This window comes from Arachis ipaensis, chromosome B06 (assembly GCF_000816755.2).
Source record: "Arachis ipaensis cultivar K30076 chromosome B06, Araip1.1, whole genome shotgun sequence".
NCBI lineage: Eukaryota > Viridiplantae > Streptophyta > Magnoliopsida > Fabales > Fabaceae > Arachis > Arachis ipaensis.
In genome coordinates, this window is record NC_029790.2 from 12512396 (window position 1) to 12537278 (window position 24883).

Here is a 24883-nt window from a genome sequence, read left to right on the forward strand (position 1 = left end):
AGCAATGTTGAATAAGTAATGATGTCTGGAAACAGATCTTCATGAATGAATTTTTCTGAATTGCCCTAAAAATATAAAAAGGAGATACTTCAAAAGGTTTCATATTAGGCACCCTCTTAATGTGTCATGACCAAGTTGTGCTCTTTCATTGTCTCCAAATAACAAATTCAAAAGCAAACTTTATTCCTAACACACAAGAGACTCCCAATAAAATAATATTATTGATTTGTAAAACTTCTTTTCAATAACCAAATTTTGCATCTGAAATAGTGGTTTTACCATCTAATCTTGTGCTTCAAAGATTGTCTTGACTAACTCAAAAATCTGATCAGAAGTCCTTGCTGCATCAATTAATAAGAAGCAAAATTTTATTCCATTAGTACTACAAAGCATTTAAAACTCAATTATCAACACTTGCGGTTGCAGCACCAAGATATCAAATACCTTGCGAACTTTTCCTTTCTCACCATAATAAGAAATCACAGGTGGACTAGACTCCAAGAAAATCTTAAATCGCTTCTTTATTGTTTCAATCTTGTCATCCTCTGTTGCCTTCATTATCCCTAAAGAAGGATGAATTTGCTGATAACCATAAGAAAATTAGAAGAAATAGTTCTCTTTTTTTCTGGAAAGACAAAACTAACTTGGTTCACTGTCAGTGCTTTTGGCAGAAGCTTCAATATCACCTCTAAAAGAACAATTTTTCCTATCATAATGAGTTAAAAAAGAAATATGAATTCGGAAAGTATGGCCAAAAGAATATACTATCATAATGAGTTAAAAAAGAAGAATAAAGTATCAAGCACAATTCATCAAACACAGTTTGGAAAGTATGGCTACTATCATAAGGAATCCGCAATTATCAAGCACAATTCATCAAACACCTGGAGTGCTTGAGAATTTGAAACAAGAGAAACTAAAACTCATTAATTGTTGTTATATCAAATAGCAAAGCATTCAGAATAGGCGAATGAAAGATAATAAATAAAGTGAAAAGGGAAGGAGAAAGAGAACAGAAAAAAGATTAAAATGAAATCACCCCTTTTGTCCTATGTTCTTGGCAAGAACAAAATCAAAACAAAAGAGTAAATTGAAACCAAATCAAGAAGAAAAATACTAATGTGAACCAAATTGAATTCTAAACCCAAAAAGAAAACAGAACAAAATTGAAAGACGGATTTTTTGGATACCTGAGCAGACCTAAGGACGGGACTAGAGGAAGCAGGGAGCAGATTGACGATGGACCCACCAACAAGGGGAAGCGCGTAGCAACTGGTACTGACGAGCAGAGGTACACGGCGGCAAGGATTCATGCGTAGAGGTGTGTCCTTTGCCTCTGCTCCCATTTGTGTTCGCCCGAGGAACAAAAGATAGAAATTTGCTGATTCTTCACAATATATACCCAAAACGATTGAATTGCAGCGATTTTACCGAACAGCCGCTATCCAATACAGTTCCATAGCTGAAGCCAAACCGCAGCTCAAAATCGACGCGATTCTACTAATTTGCGGCGAGTTTGAACACGGACGCTAATTTCTGGCCGCTATTCTCTGCTTGTCTTGTAGTGTAAAAATCATAGATGAATGATTGAAAGCTTAAAGGTTACTTGATAAGCCATGATTTGTTTTCCTTCCAACCTACTCAATCCAAAAATTTGCACTATGGGGGAAAGTTTATGGTTCCTCTAGTTGTACTGAATTCAAAGTTTTACTTACTTAAACAACAATTCAATTTTCTACTTGATGTATTAATAATTTATTTAAGATAGCTAGTCCAACTAATTAAGTCCATTAATTAAAAAAACTTAACCATATACTGATTGTTTCAAAGCAATGTTAGGGGATAGCTATAAAGAAAAGCAATAGAGTACCAAGATATCATGATGTGTGTGCCACATGATGCAAGTGGAACTGCAGTGACATTAGGTGTATCTTGAGCATCTCTTTTATGTTATGTATGTATATCTTACATTAGGTGCTTTAAGATACAATATTATATTACAAGAACAATGACCATCTGAAAACAGAACTTTCAATTGCAATTTGAAATAGAAAATTCATATTGATAGAGTTTACCATTCAAAAGATCTCGCAAGAGTGAACAAGTTAAATAAATAAATAAATTGGATTTACTGACAAAACGGGCAAATAGGAACTTGTATAATGTTTTTAACTCGCCAATGCCAATTTCATAAGAAGGATATTGGAAATTATGCATAACAGATTCAAAGAACAACATAATCATTACCTTTTGTTTCTTCTCCCTCTTTTTGTGATGATGGAGGAAGTTCACCAGCCCCTTCTCCACTACTTTCAGGTTCTAAAGCTTCTTTTTCCTCGAGTGTAGTATTTGGATGAGATATTACCTCCGCCATAGCTAAGACCTGTATACTTTGACAGACTCATATGGTGTCTTTAAATAAAACTCAAGAATAACAAATTGATGCGTGGCAGAAATTTGACCAATTAAGAGATTATAATATAAGAACAGCGTTGCAAGTATAGCCCTTAACCAGCAAAAATTCGCCTCATCAATTTAGAAAGGTTGTCACAAAAGTTTAGAATAAAAATACTAGGAGTATGAGTCCCAGGTCGTCTCCCAACGAGTTGCTAGAAAGGGTGCTAATTTATTAATCAGGAGTTTTCTGGGTAATTTTGAGTTTGGGCAATGGGCAAGTAAATAATTGTAAATTAAAGTAGTGAAAATTAAAAGAGGTTTATAATATTCAAAATAAAAAGCCTTGACTGGGGGAATGATTAATTGGAAGTTCTATCCTTGTTAGAATTCTCTCAAGTGTAGTGTAAAGAGGTTGTTGTTTTCACTTAGTTAACCCTTACTAAATAAAGGAAAGTCAAGTGATTGAGCTAACTCTTATTCACAAATCCTAGTCCTCTCCCTTGGGAATGTCTAGCGTTAGTAAATACAGAATTAGCCAACAACTTCCAATTTAACTAATCACTTGAGCATTCCAACTCAAGTGTCTCCTTTTAATCAACCCCATATCAAGTTAGGAATCTACTCCATTGACATGAGAACTACTTGCATAGAATTAAAAAGGGAATAAAAGAAAGACATGATAGACAATAACTACGATTTAATTAAAAATAAAAGTAATCCTTTGCATTAACAATCCAAGAAAATAATCCAATTGTAACTCTAAACAAGAATTAAGAATATGGAATAAATAAAAGAGTAAGGAAACAAATTAGAATAGTATCTTCAACGGAGGTGATGACTCTTCAATATCCAAAGCAAAAGCAATAAACTATGAAACTATGAAAGTAAAAGAAAACCTAGAGGAAGAGTAATTTTTCTCTCTCTAAATTCAGATCTAAAAACCTAAAACTATGCTAATGAGAATGTGTATTAAGTCTCTGCAGGTTTCCTGGCTCTAGTCTGTGTTTCTGGGCCGGAAACTGGGTCAAAACTCGGCCCAAAATCGCCCCCAGCGTTTTCTGTTATTTCTGCAGATCGCGCATGTCACGCGTACACGTCAGTCACGCATGCGCGTCGCTGGTCTTTTTGGCGTATCACGCGTTCGTCTCAGTCACGGGCACGCGTCCTTGTGCAAACTCTAATCCACGCGTACGCGTCAGGCACGCGCACGCGTCACTGCAAATTTCTCCATATCGCGCGCTCACGTGAGCCATGCGTGCGCGTTGGTGCTCGCTGGTTATCTCCTTGGTTTCTTGTGTTCCTTCATTTTTGCAAGCTTTCTCTCCATTTTCTAAGCCATTCCTGCCCTATAAAGCCTGAAACACTTAACACACAGATCATGTCATCGAATGGTATAAAGGAGAATTAAAATATACAAATTAAACATCTCTAGGAAACAAGTTTTCAACCATAGAACAAAACTAGGAAGGGATTTTAAAATCATGCAAATCATATGAATAAGTGGGTAAAGACTTGATGAAACCACTCAATTAAACACAAGATAAACCATAAAATAGTGGTTTATCAACCTCCCTACACTTAAACATTAGCATGTCCTCATGCTCAGCTCAAGGAGATTAAAAGGCTAAATAAGGGAAAGTAAAACTCATGCAATGCAATGCAATGCAACCTATGAATGCAACTATATGCTAAAATGATTATGTCTACTTGGTTTAAAAATAAATAAGTTCTTCAAAACAAACATAAATCAAATATCACTAATTAAAATTATACAGTAAAAACAAGTAGACTTATAAGAAGACATCTCATGAAAGCAGGGAACATAGAATTCAAGTATTGAACTCTCACTGATAGTGTATGTGCACTCTAACCACTCAAGTGTATAGGGTAATCACTCCACTCTTCTCTAATCATGCTTTCTAAACTTTGTTCTTCACCTAACCAATCAACAAGTATTTAATGTACCAATGCAAACATCATGAGGTCTTTTCAAGGTTGTAATGGGGCCAAGGTAAAGGTGAGGGTATATATATATATATATATATATATATATATATATATATATATATATATATATATGGCTAAGTGAGCTATAAATTGAATCCTTGACTAACCTAAGCTCTTACCTATACATACACTCTTTATGCTTTTAAAATCATGCCTAGCTACCCAAAATTCTCACTTTTGCATTACATACTCATGCATCAACTTTTCTTTTAATTTGTATCACATATGCATTGATCTTTTCATTAACTTAACATTGGGGTAATTTTGTCCCCTTATTTATTTACTTATTTATTTGATTGAACATTTTTGGTTTTTTGGGTTTTTTTTAAAGTAAAAGTAAACATAACTTATCAATGCACATAGATTTTTAATTTTTCTGGTTTCACATGAGTAGGTACCCAAATTCCTAGTAATTCATCATTTAAGCACTGTACACTTCCATTAACCCAAGTTTTCACAGTTTTTCCCACACTTAGTTGATACATAATCTCTATCTTAAGCTAACCAAAGATTCAATTTGGGTGTATTTAATTTGTTTTTCCGCTTAAGGCTAGTGATGTGGTAAAATATAGAACAAATGGGATAAAAAGGGCTCAAAGTGGCTAACAAAGGTGACATAAAAGGGTAGGCTATTTGGGATAAGTGAGCTAATAAAATAATGGCCTCAATCATATGCATGCATATAACACATTAAACATTGGACATATAGGATGGAACAAAATATAGATTACAATCATAGAGAAGAAAAACACACAAGAATAAAATATTATGGTTAAATAATGTAACCATGTAATTAAGTTCAATTCTCACATGTTGTGTGTTCTTTGCTATAATTTATGTTCCAATTTACAATCTTCAAACAAGTTTTTAACTCAAAAATTTTGATTTAAATTAGTGAGATTTTCAAAATAGAGTCTTTGAAAAGAAACTTATTATTTTTTTTCAACCAAATAGAACATACATGCAAATACCTATTACTATGCAATCTATCCTATCCTAACAAAAGAAAAATAACTAATTTATTGGTGTTAAGAAAGAGCAGTTACCTCCAGAAGTCAGGTACTGACCGACCTCCCCACACTTAAAGCTTAGCACCGTCCTCGGTGCCATCAGTCAGGAACAACGGGGGGTTGGTAGCAGCATCTCCACAATCGGGACCGTCATGGCTCCCTGTGCTGGTAAATGAAGTGGAGTCTGGGGTGTCTGGGTTTTCTTCAGGTGGGTGGTTACCAACAAGCAGCTCCTTGAGGTATGTAAATCGGCGCTTGTTACGGCATTCTCTTCGCTTTCCTTGCCGGTGGTTTGGGAGTAGCTTTCTCTTTACCCTTCTTGGTGGCCATCCTGAAAAGGGAAAAAGTAAGTAACATTTAAAGCTAAGGGTTAGAGCAAGGAAGAGGATGGTACAAGTGATAATCAATGCACGGTAAAGAAGGATGTCATTAACACATGGTCGCGACTACATGTGATAAGTTCATCAATGGGAATATAGCAAGTGCATATTATGGCAAGTAGATGCAAGATATTTATTGGCATGCTGGCAAAGGCATGAGTAGCATAGATCAAGCATTAATTGCCCAAATTGATTATCAAGTGTTTTAAACTAACAATCTGTTTGTATTGACAATTATATTCAATAAATAATATATGAAAAGGGATTTTGTGAAAAACAGGTATTAGAGTAGAAGAATAGAATAATTTAAAAATGCACCATGCCATACGGGCTTTTTTACAAACACTTAGCATGCATGGTAGATATGTTATTGGAAGTACTAAATTTGAACATGTAAGTAACCCAAAAATAATTATTGATAATTGTCAAACAACTTTTTTAATAGTCCACAAGCAATTAGGGAAGAAAATAATCACCCAATTACATCTCTAACACCAATTAAAATAATGCAAAAAGAAAAAGAAAGAAAAAGAAAACATAGATAATGAAAGTAAAAAAAGAAAAAAGAAGAAAACATAAATAAAAATAATAATGGAAAAGTAAAAAGGGAAGAAGAAAAGAAAAGAACCTTGATAATGGACGTGAAAAAGAAGGAGGGAGAAAGTAAAAAGTGAGAAGGAATAAAGAAGAAAGAAGGAAGAAGAAAGAAATAAGAAGGGAGAAGAAAAATTAGGATTGGAGAAGAAAAGATAAGAATTCTAGTATTGATTTGGATAAAATGTGCGGCGCAGGCGATGCGGACGCGTGGAGCACGCGTTCGCGTGGGTTGTGATATTTTCAAGTCACGCGTACGCGCGGGTGACGCGTATGCGTGAAATGAATTGTGCCATTGGTGCGAGAGCAGTCTCGCGTACGCACAACTCTCTGTTTTATACGTACATTGCCAAAATTTAGAGTGACGAGTGCGCGTGAGGGACGCGCACGCGTGAGTGGCCTGTTTTTTGAAAAATGACGTGTACGCGTTGGTGATGCGTACGCGTGATGGGTTTTGTTCTTCCAGCACCATTCCAGCCCCACTCCATCATAACTTTCTGCCATACACCCCTTTACGTCGATTTTACAAGGTCACGCGTGCGCGTGGGTGACACGCATGTGTGGGAGGCTGATTTTTCAAGTGATGCGGATGCGTTAGGGATGCGTACGCGTGGGCGTGTTTGTGCCTAAGGCACACCTCCAGCCATGCTCCCGCGCAACTTTCTGTTTCTTACCTCTTTGTTTCGCATGCACACATGATGCAGACGCGTCAGCGACGCTCACGCGTCGCGTGCCCTTTTTTTTATATGCAGAATGCAAATGTAAATGTAGACTATATGCAGAGATTATGAGAAGAGTCACTAAGAAAAATAAAGTAGAATAAAATAAAACAAAACTAAGACTAAAACGGAACGATCATACCATGGTGGGTTGTCTCCCACCTAGCACTTTGCTTTTATGTCCTTAAGTTGGACGGTCTTCAAGCTCATTCTGCTTTTGTTGGTGGGTCCTCCAAGAGGAAGACCTCTAGCTCTTTGTGATCCTTCATCTTCTCACATGATAAAGCTTTAGGTGATGTCCATTGACCTTAATAAATTTGGAGCTAGAAGGATGACGCAGGTGAAAAACTCTGTATGGCTCTGCCTTCTCTACTCTATAGGGATCTTTCCATCTTGATCTCAGCTTGCCTGGCATGAGCCTCAGTCTGGAGTTATAAAGAAGAACCAACTCCCCTGGTCTGAACTCTCTCCTTTTTATGTGCTTGTCATGGACAACCTTCATCTTTTCTTTGTATCGCCTGAAGTTGTCATATGCTTCTAGGCGAAGGTTCTCTAATTCTGCTAGTTGCAGCTTCCTTTCAGCACCAGCTTCCTCAAAATTCATGTTGCACTCCCTCACGGCCCAGAAAGCCTTGTGTTCCACCTCTACTGGAAGGTGGCAAGCCTTTCCGTACACTAAGCAGAAGGGGCTTATCCCAATGGGTGTCTTGTACGCTGTTCGATATGCCCAGAGTGCATCTTGTAGCCTGGCGCTCCAGTCCTTCCTATGAGGCTTTACTATCTTTTCCAGAATGCGTTTAATCTCTCTGTTAGACATTTCTGCTTGCCCATTTTTTTGGGGATGGTATGCTGTTGCTACTTTGTGAACAATTCCATGCTTCTTCAGCAATCCTACTAGTCTCCTGTTACAAAAGTGAGTGCCTTGATCACTCACGATTGCTCGTGGTGATCCAAAGTGACATATAATATGGTTTCTAACAAAGGAAACAACAGTGTTAGCATCATCAGTATGGGTAGGAATTGCTTCCACCCATTTAGAAACATAATCTACAGCTAACAATATATAAAGGTAACCACTAGAGTTTAGAAATAGACCCATGAAGTCAATGTCCCAAACATCAAAAATTTCACAGAATAGCATAATCTGTTGAGGCATTTCATCCCTCTTGGATATATTACCAAACCTTTGGCATGGGGAATAAGATTTACAAAAGACAGCAGCATCTTTAAAAAGAGTAGGCCACTAGAATCTACAGTCTAGGATTTTTCTAGTTGTTCTTTGAGGGCCAAAATGTCCTCCACTCTCAAAAGAGTGGCAGGCCTCTAAAATGGACTGAAATTCTGATTGAGGCACACACCTTCTAATTACCTGGTCAGTACCACACCTCCATAAGTATGGGTCATCCCATATATAATATTTAGACTCGTTTTTCAGCTTGTCCCTTTGATGCTTAGTAAAATTGGGAGGGAAAGTATGGCTAACTAGATAATTAGCTACAGGTGCATACCAAGGAACTACTTTAGATACTGCATGCAAGCTATCAAATGGAAAAGCATCATTTATAGGAGTACGGTCATCCTTAATGTGCTCAAGGCGACTCAAGTGGTCTGCCACTAAATTCTGGTTACCACTCCTATCTTTAATTTCTAAATCAAATTCTTGCAGCAACAGTACCCAACGTATTAGCCTTGGTTTAGACTTTTTTTTAGCTAATAAATACTTTAGAGCTGCATGGTCTGAGTACACTACCACATTAGTACCAAGTAAATAGGCTCGGAATTTATCCAGAACAAAAACAATCGCTAGAAGCTCTTTTTTAGTGGCGGTGTAATTAGACTGAGCAGCGTCTAAGGTCTTAGACGCATAAGCAATGACGAAAGGATCCTTACCTTCACGCTGAGCCAGCACCGCTCCTGCATGGTTGGAGGCATAATACATAATCTCAAATGGCTAGCTCTAGTCTGGTCCTCTCACAATTGGAGCTTGAGTCAGGGCGATCTTCAGCTTATCAAATGCTTGCATGCGATTCTCATTGAACTCGAACTCAACATCTTTCTGCAGTAGTCTGGATAAAGGCAATGCTACCTTACTGAAGTCCTTAATAAATCTTCTGTAGAAACCTGCATGGCCAAGAAACGAATAGACTTCCCTCACGGAGGAGGGGTAAGGTAAACTAGAAATGACATCTACCTTTGCTGGATCTACAGAAATACTAGTATTAGAAACAACATGTCCTAGTACAATACCTTGTTTTACCATAAAGTGACATTTTTCAAAATTTAAAACAAGGTTTGAACTAACGCACCTGTCTAATACTCTAGCTAAACTATCCAAGCAAAGGTTAAAGGAATCACCATATACGCTAAAATCATCCGTAAAAACTTCCATACAGTTCTCAATAAGATCTGAAAAGATACTCATCATGCATCTTTAGAAAGTAGCCGGTGCATTACATAAGTCAAAATGCATCCTTTTGTATGTATACGTTCCAAAGGGACATGTAAAAGTAGTCTTCTCTTGATCTTCAGGAGCTATATGAATTTGAAAGTAGCCTGTATAACCATCTACAAAGCAGTAATGAGATTTACCTGACAGGCGATCAAGCATCTGATCAATAAATGGCAAGGGATAATGATCCTTGCGAGTAGCTTGGTTGAGATGCCTGTAATCAATGAAAACTCTCCATGAATTCTGCACTCTAGTTGTCAGGAGTTCTCTATGCTCATTCTTTACTGTTGTGACTCCATACTTTTTGGGCACCACTTGTACTGGACTAACCCTTTCACTATCTGAGATGGGGTAAATGATATCTGTTTAGCCTGGTCACTTCCTTCTTGACAACTTCTAAGATGGTGGGATTCAATCTTCTTTGGGGTTGACGGACAGGTTTTGCTCCCTCTTCTAAGAATATCCTGTGCTCACAAACCTGAGGGCTAATGCCTACTATATCCGTCAAGCTCCACCCAATTGCTCTCTTGTGTTTTCTCAGCATATTGAGCAACTGTTCTTCCTGTTGGGAAGTGAGTTCCCTTGCAATGATAACTGGGAGCTTCTGATTATCCTCAAGGTAAGCATACTTGAGGCAGAGTGGAAGGGGCTTTAATTCCAATGTCTTCTCATGGCTAGGCTCTGGATTATCTGGAACTAGTAATAATGGCAAGGTATCTTCATTATGTTCAGAGGGTGTCCCCGCACTTTGACCTTGCTCCATGTGCTTCTCTTCTACTTCTTCTTGGTGAACTTCAGCTACAGTTTCATCAATGATGTCGCACTGGAAGATAGAATGATCTTCCGAAGGGTGCTTCATAGCTTCATTTAAACTGAAACTTACAGCTCTGCCATCTATCTCAAAGGAGTAAGTTCCTGAGAATGCATCCAGCTTGAACTTTGAAGTCTTCAGGAATGGTCTTCCAAGCAGGATTGATGATGGTCTTCCTGAGTCATTAGGGGGCATTTCCAAGATATAGAAGTCAATGCAAAATGTGAGCCCCTTAATGCTCACTAATACATCTTCAGCAATTCCAACCACTGTAATAATGCTTTTATCTGCTAACACAAAATGAGCTGCTGACCTTTTCAAGGGAGGGAGCCTCAAAGTATCATATATAGACAATGGCATTATACTAACACACGCTCCTAAATCACACATGCAGTCAGAAAATATTACACCCTCAATGGTACAGTTAACCATGCATGGACCTGGGTCACTACATTTTTTAGGTATACCTCCCATTAAAGCAGATATAGAACTACCTAAAGAAATAGTTTCTAATTCATTAATTTTGTCTTTATGTATGCATAAATCTTTCAGAACATGTTGATTAATTCATTAAATATTTTAAACTTTGAATGCCTGAAAAGTTTACTGGATTATTACGAATAGTTGAATGCTTCATATGTAATGGATTTTGGTTGTAGATTAAATATGTGACTGGTTGTGCCTCTTGTTGATTTTACGATAGTAAGGTAGAACATGTTGATATGTGTATGCTGTAGTCTGCAAGAGTGTGTTGAGAAGATACATGTCTAATGTTGTTCTGATTTTGATTTGGAAACTGGTTCTCTAAAAATGAAAAATTCCTATAGCTGTTTAGATGCTCTCTTTACTAACTTTGTTTCTTATATTCTGATTCACAGTTTAAGATAGCTCTTTTTTCTATGTTTCATTTTCTTCAGGATTGAAATTGTAGATAAATGCTTTTGCCATGACACAATGGAACAGATTGTTGATTCTTTGGTGATCTTTACATCTTCCATTAAATTTAAGTACCTCCAGCACAACTTTATCTTAGAATTTCATTTATTCTGCTGCTAAAATGTCTTTAGTGTTACTCTTAGTTGTAGTCTCTTATCTCGTTAACTCTATTTGTACCAGCTAGTCTTGATTAACATCTCTATTGTGAGTGGCTTAACTTTCTGTTAACATTTCACGGTTTTTTCCCATCTAATTACTTAAATTTCCATTAGGAAAGAGTGGCAAGTGAAACAAATGATGCATGGTGCATTTCTACCCTAAATAGACTTAAAGAAGCTTCGCCATTGAGCTTGAAGGTTTCCCTGAGATCAGTGAGTTTCTTTTTCTTGTCAAAACTCATTTAAGTTATTGATTACTATGCTTTCTTCTTTCCATACGAGAAGCTACTTACTATAATGTAAACCGTCTAACTTTTTCTTGTCAAAACTCATTTGAGTTCTTGATTACTATGCTTTCTTCCTTCCATACGAAAAGCTACTTACTATAATGTAAACCGTCTAACTGAGGCAGATACGAGAGGGTAGATTTTAAACTCTTGACCAGTGCTTGTTGCGTGAGTACCATATATACGACTTTACAAGCAAAATCTAAGCAGATTTCTGGTGACTTTTGTGAGGTAATGAACATTGCCAGCATTACAAATCCAACGTCATTCAAAGATGAGGTTTCTTGGTGGTTTATAAATGTGAGACATTCTTCGCCTTTGAGCTAGCTTTGGGGTTGAGTTAAAATAGGTTATAGATTTCTTGTCTCTTGGCAATTTGTCCATCGATTGTTGTTAATTTTACGTTTACAGTTGAGTTAAAGACTCATGATATTATTCTTAATTTCTACTATTTACTTTGATGTTGTCAAATGATATATGTTTTTAGTCCAATTGTGTAGTTATTTTTTAATTATTCTTATTTTTCAAATTAATATAGGCACATCTGCAAGCTGAGAATGAAAAGTCTAAAGAATTAGTAATTAGAGCTTTCCAATCCATATTTGGGAAAGAGAAGGCCGGGGGAGTGCGATGTGATGGAAGAGTTACCACACCAACTTTGTTGAACAAAAATGAAGAAATTGTCAACCTTAGGGTATACTATTATGGTGTTTTGAAAAATGATGATGATATAAGTAAAAGCAGTTATGACCTAGACTAGTATTATGTTATTTTATAATGATGATATAATGCGATTGTAGATCTTACAACAATTTTTATAAGTCAAATTTGATGGTAAATATTCAATAAGTTTTCTTTAATAATTTGATTCAAATAGTTTAGGTTATTTATTGACACTAAATTAAAAAAATAAGTTGGAACTAATTTTATTAATGAGAAAACTATTGTAAATAAAGAATTATATCTTACAAAAAACCATTGTCAAAAGTCACAAAAAGCAATGGTGTTAAAACCGTTGTCAAAGACAACTATAAAATGGCAATGGTATTAAAACTGTTGCCAAAAAATGACATCAATGGCAACGCTTTAAAACCGTTGGCTTTATGAATAATAAAATTACAACAGTTTAAAACTGTTGCCTATTCAGTTACGGTTTTAAACCGTTGTCATATTAATAGGAACGGTTTGAAACCGTTGCTTATTAAGTAACGGATGAAAACCGTTGTTTAAAATTTTCAGTCAAAACCGTTGTCTATGCCACTAACTGTGGCAACGTTTTTCTGTTACCGTTGCCTTAGGTAAAAAACCGTTGCCTTTGAGCATTGGTAACGGCCGCATATACCACAGGTCAAAAACCATTGCCAAAGCGTTGCCTAAAGTTTTGGAAACGGTTTTTCAATCTACGGCAATGATTTTTGACCGTTGCGAAAAGCCTTATTTGTTGTAGTGATGTGGAAATGGGATAGGAATGGTGCCACTTGCAGCTTTTGTGTCCTTTGGTGCTCCATTCCTTGGTTGAGCTACTTCTTCTTCAACCTTGTCCTGTACTTCCTCTTCCTCCTCAGCATCTTCCACTTCAACCAAGTCTTCATCTTGGGCGTGTTCTTGTAGGTTTGGCTCCTCCTGGGTCCTCTCTTGCAGTGTGGTTCCGGACCTCAAAGTGATGGCATTGATGCCACCTTTGGGATTAGGTAAGGGTTGAGAAGGAATTCCACTGGAGCTTAAAGGTTGGTTGGTGGAAGTAGGTAATGAATCTATCCGGGAGACGAGAGCTTGTAAAGTGGCATTCAAACCATTTAGAGTAGAGTTCAGTGTAGTCTGCATGTCTTGTTGTCCTTGTTCAAGAGAACGAAGCATCTCGTCATTTGATGAGGAAGGGGGATAAGTGATCTGAGGGGCCTGTTGTTGGTTGTGCTGGAGTCCTTGGGACTGCCTTAGGTGAGGTGCTCTGTAAGGCTGGTTCTGATTCTACGGTCTGTTGTTGTTATTCCACCTCTGATTTCCATTGTTGTCTCTGCCTCCTCTGTTATAATTATCCCTCCATCCATGGTTGGAATTATCTCTCCAGCCCTGGTTGGAGTTGTCCTGCCACCCTTGGTTATAGTTCCCACCTTGGTTGTAATTGACGTCTTGTTGATTGTATCCTTGATTCGGGCGGTCATAGAAGTTATGAGTAGCTGCCACGGTGTTGTCCTCTTGTTGGAGCTGCGGGCACTCATCAGTATAATGACTATAATCGGCACAAATTCCGCATACTCTTTGAGGGACCAACTATTGGCTTTGTTGTGGTGGGGGAGACTGTTGTTGTTGTTGATTCAACTGCATCTGCTTCAGTATGTTGGTCATCTCACATATACTCTGTGTAAGAGTAGAAGTCTCACTGCTAGAGAAAACCTCTGCAACAGACTTTGAGTGGCTGTTCCTGCGCCTGTGATTTCTAGTGGACTCAGCTAAGTCGTTGATCAGTTGCCATGCTCCATCCAGTGTAGTTTTATCCCGAGGCTTCATGCCTTGAGTGAAGTAGCTGATCAACACCAACCGCTCAATCATGTGATGGGGGAATGCGTCTAGAAGGTTCTTAAAGCACTCCCAGTACTCATAGAGAGTTTCTAATTCACCCTGAACAATGTAGGAGATCTCTTTCCTCAATCTATCTGTAACTTCAGCTGGAAAGTATTTTTCCAGGAATTCTCTCCTAAGCGTATCCTAGTTGGTAACAGTCACTTCAGGTTGGGAGTAGTTCCACTCCCTCACCTTTCCTTCAAAAGAAAACGGGAAGACGGTTAACAGAATAGAAGTTTCATTTACACCATAACACCTAACTGTAGAACAGGCTGTCTGAAAATCCCTTAGGTGCTTGATAGGCTCCTGAGCAGGTAAGCCATGAAACTTGGGCATCAAGTTGATTAGTGCAGTCTTCAGTTCAAAATCTGCAGCCAGAGTTGGATGATGCACTTGATACGGCTGCAGTGTAAAATCTAGAGTTCCAGCTTCCTAGAGAGTAATCCTCCTAGGTGCTGCCATTCCATCTGCACGTGAATCAACTGAATCAGTAGTAAAGGAGCTTGTTTCGCTCTCAGATGGCGGTTCAGATTCGCCCTCAGATGAGACTGGTGAATCGATAACAATCACTTCACCACCCTCAGAGGCTAACCGACGCCGAGCTCACCTAATACGTGAAATAGTTCTTTCAATTTCAGGGTCAAATGCGGCTAAGCTCGGATAAGGCAACGAACGCGTCATTCAATGAAAGAAACATACAGCTCATGGTAATAAAATAAAATAAAATATACAAATTAAAATTAAAATATGTACACTAATTAATAATTTAGCACACAATTGCAGCTCTCCGGCAACGGCGCCAAAAATTGATGCGCGACAGAAATTTGACCAATTAAGAGATTATAATATAAGAACAGTGTTGCAAGTATAGCCCTTAACCAGCAAAAATCTGCCTCATCAGTTTAGAAAGGTTGTCACAAAAGTTTAGAATAAAAATACTAGGAGTATGAGTCCCAGGTCGTCTCCCAACGAGTTGCTAGAAAGGGTGCTAATTTATTAATCAGGAGTTTTCTGGGTAATTTTGAGTTTGGGCAATGGGCAAGTAAATATTTGTAAATTAAAGCAGTGAAAATTAAAAGAGGTTTATAAGATTCAAAATAAAAAGCCTTGACTGGGGGAATGATTAATTGGAAGTTCTATCCTTATTGGAATTCTCTCAAGTGTAGTGTAAAGAGATTGTTGTTTTCACTTAGTTAACCCTTACTAAATAAAGGAAAGTCAAGTGATTGAGCTAACTCTTATTCGCAAATCCTAATCCTCTCCCTTGGGAAGGTCTAGCGTTAGTAAATACAGAATTAGCCAACAACTTCCAATTTAACTAATCACTTGAGCATTCCAACTCAAGTGTCTCCTTTTAATCAACCCCCATGTCAAGTTGGGAATCTACTCCATTAACATGAGAACTACTTGCATAGAATTAAAAAGGGAATAAAAGAAAGACATGATAGACAATAACTACGATTTAATTAAAAATAAAAGTAATCATTTGCATTAACAATCCATGAAAATAATCCAATTGTAACTCTAAACAAGAATTAAGAATATGGAATAAATAAAAGAGTAAGGAAACAAACTAGAATAGTATCTTCAACGGAGGTAATGACTCTTCAATATCAAAAGCAAAAGCAATAAACTATGAAACTATGAATGTAAAAGAAAACCTAGAGGAAGAGTAATTTTTCTCTCTCTAGATTCAGATCTAAAAACCTAAAACTATGCTAATGAGAATGTGTGTTAAGTCTCTGCAGGTTTCCTGGCTCTAGTCTGTGTTTCTGGGCCAGAAACTGGGTCAAAACTCGGCCCGAAATTGCCCCCAGTATTTTCTGTTATTTCTGCAGATCGCGCATGTCACGCGTACACGTCAGTCACGCATGCGCGTCGCTGGTCTTTTTGGCGTGTCACGCGTTTGCGTCAGTCACGCGCACGCGTCCTTGTGCAAACTCCAATCCACGCGTACGCGTCAGGCACGCGCACGCGTCAGGCACGCGCACGCGTCAGGCACGCGCACGCGTCGCTGCAAATTTCTCCATATCGCGTGCTCGCGTGAGCCATGCGTGCGCGTCGGTGCTCGCTGGTTATCTCCTTGGTTTCTTGTGTTCCTTCCATTTTTGCAAGCTTCCTCTCCATTTTCTAAGTCATTCCTACCCTATAAAACCTGAAACACTTAACATACGGATCACGGCATCGAATGGTATAAAGGAGAATTAAAATATACAAATTAAAGATCTCTAGGAAACAAGTTTTTAACCATAGAACAAAACTAGGAAGGGATTTTAAAATCATGCAAATCATATGAATAAGTGGGTAAAGACTTGATGAAACCACTCAATTAAACACAAGATAAACCATAAAATAGTGGTTTATCACAAATCAAATGTAAATCAAACACGATTAGAGATAGAAAGAGAGATGGAGTACCACGAAGGTAGTCCATATTTAATTTCAAGCCTCCTATTCTTCTTTTTGTTTTTGCTAATGATAAATAATATTAATTTAATGCTACACTTACTTTTTCAAGAAGGTAGTCCATATTCCCCTCCATCTCCAAAATAGTACTTTTCATCCTGCTCGAATAAAGCATGCATATAAAACGCTACAGGATCATATAAGTTATCATAATGGTGCATATAAAACCATATTTCCCTCATTCGCTTTGCTTTATCATCCAATAATGGTGCATCACCGTCGCCATCGCTCCCCATCATTCTTAATTTAAATTTTTCTCTTGAAGAATTTCAATGCTTCTTGCTCCGATCAGGGAATCATATAGAGATTTGGAGGCTTGTGTATATGTTTCCAGAATCGGAGTTGAGCTTTTTTTTTTTCAGCTTCTTAGTGATAGCTGATGCTATTTTTCTGGTTTGTCAGTGTATATCAGAATATAATCAACCATACTCTAGATAGTTGCATTTGGTTACAGTAACTTATTAATGCAAAACATGTATAAATCAATTTAAATATATGACATGTATATCCCATAACACTGACAATAAATTGATAGATAATAAAAAGTCAAGTTAATGCATTTAAAATTATCTGAAATTTCCATTTTTTCAGTTTAATATGAAATGAACACCACTTACTCACTTTTACAATGACATCAATCCGATAAATTAACCTGCAATCTGCCCAATCATAAAATTAGATAAAATCTTCTATTTATCCAATTATATCCTTATAGATTAAGTTGTTCAATAGCTCAATTTTAATTTCTAACATTACATAATAAAATCAAGCTTTTAGTAGAGAAGCACAACAAAACTGCCGGTAGGCTTCAGGAAACATGTGGAAAATACTGCATAATAAATCAGGATAAACATGCCAATCATTCATTTTCAAAATCCCATAAAGAAAGGGTTGTATGATGAGAATTGAGAAAGAGCAGAAACCTTTCAAAATAAGAGGAAACAGAGCAATAAAATAGAACATCACGTGAGGAAGAAGAATATTCACTCATTTGTGGGTAGAGATCACAAGTGCCCAATTCCTTAACAACCAAAGGTAACCCTTTTCCATCAGCAACCTAAGAAGCATAATATTTACATGTGTCAATAAAATCAAATACTTATAGATTGTTGCATTTTACAGAAATAAGAGTGAAAATTAATCCTATACCTTCACATCTACTCTTACACTTTTTGCTCCATACGGGTTTTGTGGAGTCATAATCGTTGGATTTAGTGGCCAATCGGCGATCAGGGCCGACCTAGAACACGACATAGGATTTGAGAATGTCATTCTTCCAGTTCACATTTTTGAGGTGTTTGGCTGAGACAATTGTGAGGTCCAGGTCAGCCGATTTCGACGGAAGAGGCCGTGATGACGCCATTCAAGAAAAGGGGGAAAAAGGATCCTAGGTATCTCTCGACTGAGATGGAGAAGAAGAATAATGGGGATTTTTGCCACAAAGAAAATGAAAATGAAGATTTGATTTTTTTTCCTCTTTATCTAATATATTAGAATAGATGATAATTTCGGCAGTTTGTTCCAAATCTGCCACAAATCGAACGATATGGTGGCTGGGGAATTAAACCGCTGCAGCAACTGCCCCAAAATCACTAGATAGCGGCATTTTTTCAAATGGCCCCAAATTTGTTGCTGCTAACTTCCGCTTCTGTTGTAGTGATGCTTTACTCATATCTAATTTCAAAGCCATTTTACTCTCTAAGCTATTCTTCTTTGTTTTTAGATAATGCATACATTTATGGGTAATAAGAATGTTATCTGAAATAAGTCTCCCTTTAATGAAAGTACTCTGATTAGAGCTCACAAGTTTACTCATACATAGTTGGAGTCTATGAACTAAGACTTTAGATATAATCTTGTACATAATTGTAAGATAAGTCGATAGGTCTTACCTGCGTTATATTACTAGCGTATGGTATCTTAGGAATAAGGCAAATATGAGTGTGATTGAAACTCTTCAATATCCTCCCTCCCCAAAAGAAACTTCGAAAAAATCTAACCGTCATTCCATCGCATCATGCGGCACTCAGGGGGTGAACACTAAAAGTGGCTCTCTTAATTTCTTCTAGGATGAATGGTCTTTGAAACCTTCAGTTTATGTTAGCTGTAACCTTAGGAGCAAAGTCTGTGAAAAATGGGGAAGGATCCTCATGATTTGTGGAAGACAAAATTCTTTTAAAATAGTCCTCAACAATAACCACAATGCCTTGGAGAGAAGAGGCTGTCTCACCATTCTGACCATGTAAATGCCATATCTTGTTTCGTCATGTTCTGAACTTATACGTCCTATGAAAAAACTTAGTTTTACAGTCCCTTTCCTGTAGCCATTTAACTCGGATTTCTCTCGCCAAAATCACTCCTCATTAAGCAAAGCAGTCTCCATTTTTTCTTCAAAATTGCTAGATCCTAACCACCATGAACCCCCCCTTATTTCATCTCCTCAATTTCTTTAAGAAGATCCTCAATCTCTTTTTGAGAGTTTGTTTTTGTCGATTGCTGCCATTGAACTAACTTGTATCTGCTGATTTTGATTTTTTGAGCCACTTGAAACATTGCGAATCCTTGTACTAGGGTTTTCCAAGATGATTTGCCTAACCTCATCCTTGTCACACCAATGTTCTTGAACTTGAAACATCACTTGGTTTTCTCCAATTAGGGTTAGAGTCCACCAATAATGGGGAATAGTCCAAACCTGTCTCTGAAAGCCTTAAAACCATTGGGTCAGCGTATAACTGCAACCAATTGTTCTAAGCCAGAACCTTGTTCAGACATTCTTGAATAAGATCAGTCCCTCCTCTTCTATTTGTCCAAGTAAAATGCCTCCCTACCATTCCAAGATCATCCAAACCATTATCACCAATAAAACAGTTGAAAGATGCCATAGAAGATGGAGATTTGTCACCTCTACCTTCCTTTTCTTGTAGGCTTGTAATTGCATTGAAATCCCCATCAAAACCACCCTCTAATCACTTTGTCTCCATTAATAAAGATATAGTTTCAAATCGCGCCAATCTAACTTGTTCATTGCAACTCAAATAAACCTCGATTAGAGTCCATTCTTCATGAGACATAGGATCTGAAATCGTAGTAGCTATATAGAAGTTGGTAGAGCTAGAAATAACCACCTCCAAGTCTTCCTTCCATGCCAAAATTAGACCTCCAGCTTAGGGATGGCAACGGGGCAGGGCGAGGGTGGGGACGGGGATACCTGGTCCCCGTCTTTGCTCTCTGTCCCCATCCCCATCCTTACCATGGGAGAATATTACCCGCCATTCCCANATTTAAATTAATTTAATAATTTGGAGATTAATGGGATGGGGCAGGGGATCCCCACTTGAATCCCCATGCCTGTTTCGGAATAATTTTACCCTCTATCTCCACCTCGCAGAGAAAATTTTTCGTCTTCGGGTCCCATTTGAGATGGTCCCGGCGAAGATCCCCACATTTCGGAAAGTTTTGCCATCCCTATCTCCAGCTGCACCCATAGGATCTACACTGAACCACCTATAGAAATCACATGATCTCGTCTTTCTTTTCACTTGTTGAGATTGATTTTTGGATTCACATAGAAACACAATCTCGAGAGAGTGGGATTTAATTATTCTTTTTAGGCTATGAATTTTCAGGGGTCTCTCCAAACTCCATAATTCCATAAGAGGATTCTCATGACCTCTGGGGTGCCATTTCCCGGCTGGCACCCTCTACCTCAGCAACATTAGATTGGTCATTTTTCAAACAAACTCTTTTCTAGCTATTCAAATTCTCCTTACTCAAATTACTCCTCTTTGCCCCCACTAAAAAAATTCTCCATAATAACTCCTTTCTATGCCAAATTTTTTATTTTCTGCATTTTTAGCTGCATAATTACTGCTGCATCCAGCAATAGAATATTGTCATCCACAGTCATAGAGGAAACTTCCATCTCCCCTGTTTCTTTTTCTTTTACCTTGTTAGGATTTCCAGTTGAATTAGTTGACAATGCCTCTTTTCCATTTTTTTTTCATAGACAAATTAGAAAATCTACTCAAGAGCCAAGAAGGAGTATGTTTCTTTCGCTACGGCTAGGCTTTCTGTAAAGGGGCTGATTCAGAGGCATTAGAGCAGTTTTCATCCCTGCATTCTATTCTTCTCCCAACTTGTTCAGCTTTTTTCCATTCACCAATCCGATCTTGTCGACCATTATTGGTGTTAGAGTGTTCCAAGAATTCAACTCAAGTTTTAGATTCATGGACGATCCTCGTGCAATAGGTACAGAAGATACCTATGCGCTCATATCTCAAGCCAATTTTCTTAGTACTACCATTTGGACTAACAACACGCAGAGAATCTCTAAGACGTTTACTTATGTCTAGCTCCACTCTAGCCTTCACAATCCTCGATTCTTTCCCTTTCATCTCAAAGAAACCTTTTTCAATTACCTTTCCGAGTCTATCTCCAATCTTTCAACCAGCCTTCAGCGTTTTAAAGTTCCGTGGTATACCCCAATACTGAATCTAAATTGAAAAAGTGTGGATCACAACATTATCACTTTGATCATTCTCTTTCTAGCGTCAAACATGAAGAACAAAATCCTTGAAAAGCCAAGGAGATTCTTTTTCAATCCTCACCACATCGAAATCTCTATCAAAGAAAAATTGAAAATGGTTACTCCGTTTCTCTGATACACAGAATCCTTTTGGACTATCCAAATCACGTTCATTGCATTATACATAGTCCCTGCTGAGAAAATCATATTTGAGAAAATTCTCCCAAAAAGGCTATTAACGTAAGCTTGGTTCCCTTTTCTGATATCTTTTTCAACGAGTAAAATCACTTCTTTCGTTTTTTCATCACTGTTATTCTGATCCAACCTACCTCCTCCATCTCTCGTTGCCATACGTTGAAAATTGAGTAAAAAATTTACTACAAAATTAGTATGAATTACAGGAAAAAAGATTCGAGACAGTTATGAAAATTTTTGAAAAAATTACTCTTAAAAGAGCATTGTTTGTCCTAGCAGAAAACTATTAACCCTAATAGGCCACAGATTGCACATATGTTATTTATATACTTTGCTATGTTTTGATGATGTTAATTTTGTGGGAGAAAATCAAACTTTGCCTATCATCTTCACATAAAAATAATTTGATATATTTTTTCACATTATTTAAATAAATTTAACTTTAATAAACTATCTGTCAGTGTAAGATAGTTTTACAAATACATTTAATTACATAATGTCACATCAACAAAAATAAATATCTTTCACATTAATTACATAAATAATTGGATTAATCTTAGCATACAAGCCATTAACACTTACAAGTGTTACAAGTCCTGAAACTTACTAAAACCCTAAATGCGCTCCAATTGTTACGAACAAGTCACGCGCTATATAACAGAATACTAATTCAATCAAAATCAATTAACGCGCGAATATATAATTTTCAATTTTCAAAAGATTTCGTTACCTTCTTCGAATCTCTTGCCAAGTTTCTTCGTTCTGCTTGTTGCATTCTTCCCTTGTCTTTTCGATCGTTCTTTCTTCTGCGTTTATCACTGCTTTGTTCTTCGTCATTCACGTGAGTTTCTCTCACTGTAACTCTAGCTTCATTTTATTTCAATTTTCTGGTTTCTGAAATCAAATTTTGAACTCGTTTTGAAGATAATGGATGATTCAACCTCAGATTGTCAGCTCAATCAGGGCAAAGTCGATTTTGAATTTGAATCGAATGAAGTTCCTGAGGTTTGATTTAGATTCAGCTAATTAAGATTAATCTGAGTTTGATGCACTTATTCGTCTATGATTGTCTAGCTGAATAATTCGTGAACATAGACTGTGAAATTAATGCGTGAACATAATCTGTGGATTGAATCTAATGTATTAGTTTTGATTAATTATCTACAATTTTTAGCAGACGCTCGGGTGTAGATCAGAACTTTTTGGCTGTATTCTTAGGGAAGTCTGGGTGTATTTTAGGGAAAGTTTGGGTGTATTTATAGTTTATGGTTTTCCCTGTTATTTTAGTTGACTTGTTGTCGTAACGGGTGTAGATCAAGAGTCCTTGGGTGTATTCTATAGTATTTTCTTGTTTTTAACATGTTGTATTTTGTAGCCCCTCTCTGTTGTTGATGACCAGTTTGTTCCCAAGGTTGGAATGACTTTTAAAACCCTTGAAGATGCTGCAAAATTTTACAAGGACTATGCCAAGGCTGCAGATTTTTCTACAAAAGTTCGGAGCACAAATAAAAAGGGAAACGAAATTAAGAATCAATTGATCACATGTAGTAAAGAGGGAAAATGGAAATCTAAAATATCTTCGACCGAGAAGACAAATCCCACAACTGGTTTAAATTGTCCTGCAAGAATTTATATACACACATTGAAGGATGTTGGTGCTTGGATCATTTCGAAGGTCGTGCTGCATCATTCACACCCTTGTTGTCCAACTCAAGCAGAGATGCTCAAACAGCACAGGGAACTAAGCATGTCTGTTCGTCGTACAATAGAGAATAATGAGGAGGCCGGTATCAGACCAAGCAAAACATTCCAATCATTCATTGCGGCAGCTGGGGATCACCACGAGTTAAATTTTATTGAAAAGGATGTGAGGAATTACATCATGAGAGAAGTGCAGAATGTTTCAGAACAAGAAAATGCAAAGGAATTCGGGAAATATCTATTGAGAATAAAAGAGAAGAATAAGAATTTCTTTTTCGAGCTTGAACTCGAGGACGATCAATCGATTAAGCTTGCTTTTTGGGCCGATGCAAGGAGCAGAGCTGCCTTTGAGTATTTCGGAGATGTTATTTCATTTGACACCACCTACAATACAAACAGGTAATATGCAGTTCTTGTTTATGCTGCTAAATTAATTTTGTTCTATGAATCTGCTGCAGAAGTGCATATTGGATATGTCCTTGGGTGTATAAATTCATTATATGGGTGTACATAATGATTTGCATTCTGCAATGTCGTAATTTGTTTCAGGTATAATTTGGTTTGTGGTTCTTTTGTCGGGGTGAATCACCACGGTCAGTCAATACTTCTTGGATGCACTTTGATGAAAAATGAAGAAATTGAGTCGTTCAAATGGTTATTTCAATGTTGGCTTCATTGCATGGGGGGAAATGCTCCGAAAGGGTTTCTCACCGATCAATGCGCGTCAATGAAAAGGGCTATAGAGGCTTGTATGCCAACAACAATTCACCATTGGTGTATTTGGCATATCACAAAGAAGATCCCAAGCAAATTAAATGGGTACAAGGAACATGCTGAAATCGAACAAGAATTGAGTCAAGTTGTTTGGAACTCTCATAGTAAAGATTCATTTGATAGGAATTGGAATGATTTTCTGCTGAATTTTGGTCTTGTGGACAACAGGTGGCTTTCAGCTAATGTTGTTTAAAATCTGCAGTAGAGGTGTAAATTGCATGTTTTTTCGGGTGTATTTATAGTCTGTTTTTGGGTGTATTCTGCAGATCTTTACGAAGACCATCATATATGGGTTCCAATCTTTCTGGATCACCACTTCTAGGCAGGGATGAAAATCACACAAAGGAGCGAGAGTATGCATTCATTTTTTAACAAGTTTATTACCCGGAAAAGCTTGCTTATTCAATTTGTCAAACAATACGATAATTGTCTCAGAAGCAGGGAGCAAGCAGAGAGAGAATCAGATGCAGCAGTTTTTCATACGGTCATACCGTGTGCAACCAAATCCTCCATTGAAGCTCAGTTTCAAGATGTGTACACTCATCAAAAGTTTAGGGAAGTCTAAGCACAATTTAGAGGAAAGGCGAATTGCATCACTAGATTAACGAATTCCGCTCTAGGCTATTCAGTATACGAAGTTGGAGAACAAGTTTCCAGCTCAATATTCAACAAGTTTGTGGTTACTTACGACTCAGTAGTAGCCGAGGTAAAATGTCAATGCTTATTATTCGAGTCAAGAGGGATATTGTGCCGTCACGCACTAAGTGTGTTAAGCTTTGAACGAGTAAGCCAAGTGTCATCGAGTATATATTGGAACGATGGAGCAAGAAAGTAAAGAGACGACATACACACACATCAAGAGCAGACACGACGAGCCATTATTGGAGCCAAGAAGCAAGAGGTTTGACGAAT

General features: G+C 37.4%; 2 long non-coding RNA genes across 2 annotated transcripts; both read left to right on the plus strand.

Moving 5' to 3' along the window:
* LOC110263166 lies at positions 331 to 13828 on the plus strand. Its single transcript, XR_002348322.1, has 3 exons — positions 331 to 547; positions 1769 to 1771; positions 13817 to 13828. It is a non-coding gene; the product is annotated as an uncharacterized LOC110263166 (long non-coding RNA).
* LOC107648014 lies at positions 11260 to 11955 on the plus strand. The gene is made up of 3 exons (XR_001621697.2): positions 11260 to 11345; positions 11576 to 11674; positions 11874 to 11955. It is a non-coding gene; the product is annotated as an uncharacterized LOC107648014 (long non-coding RNA).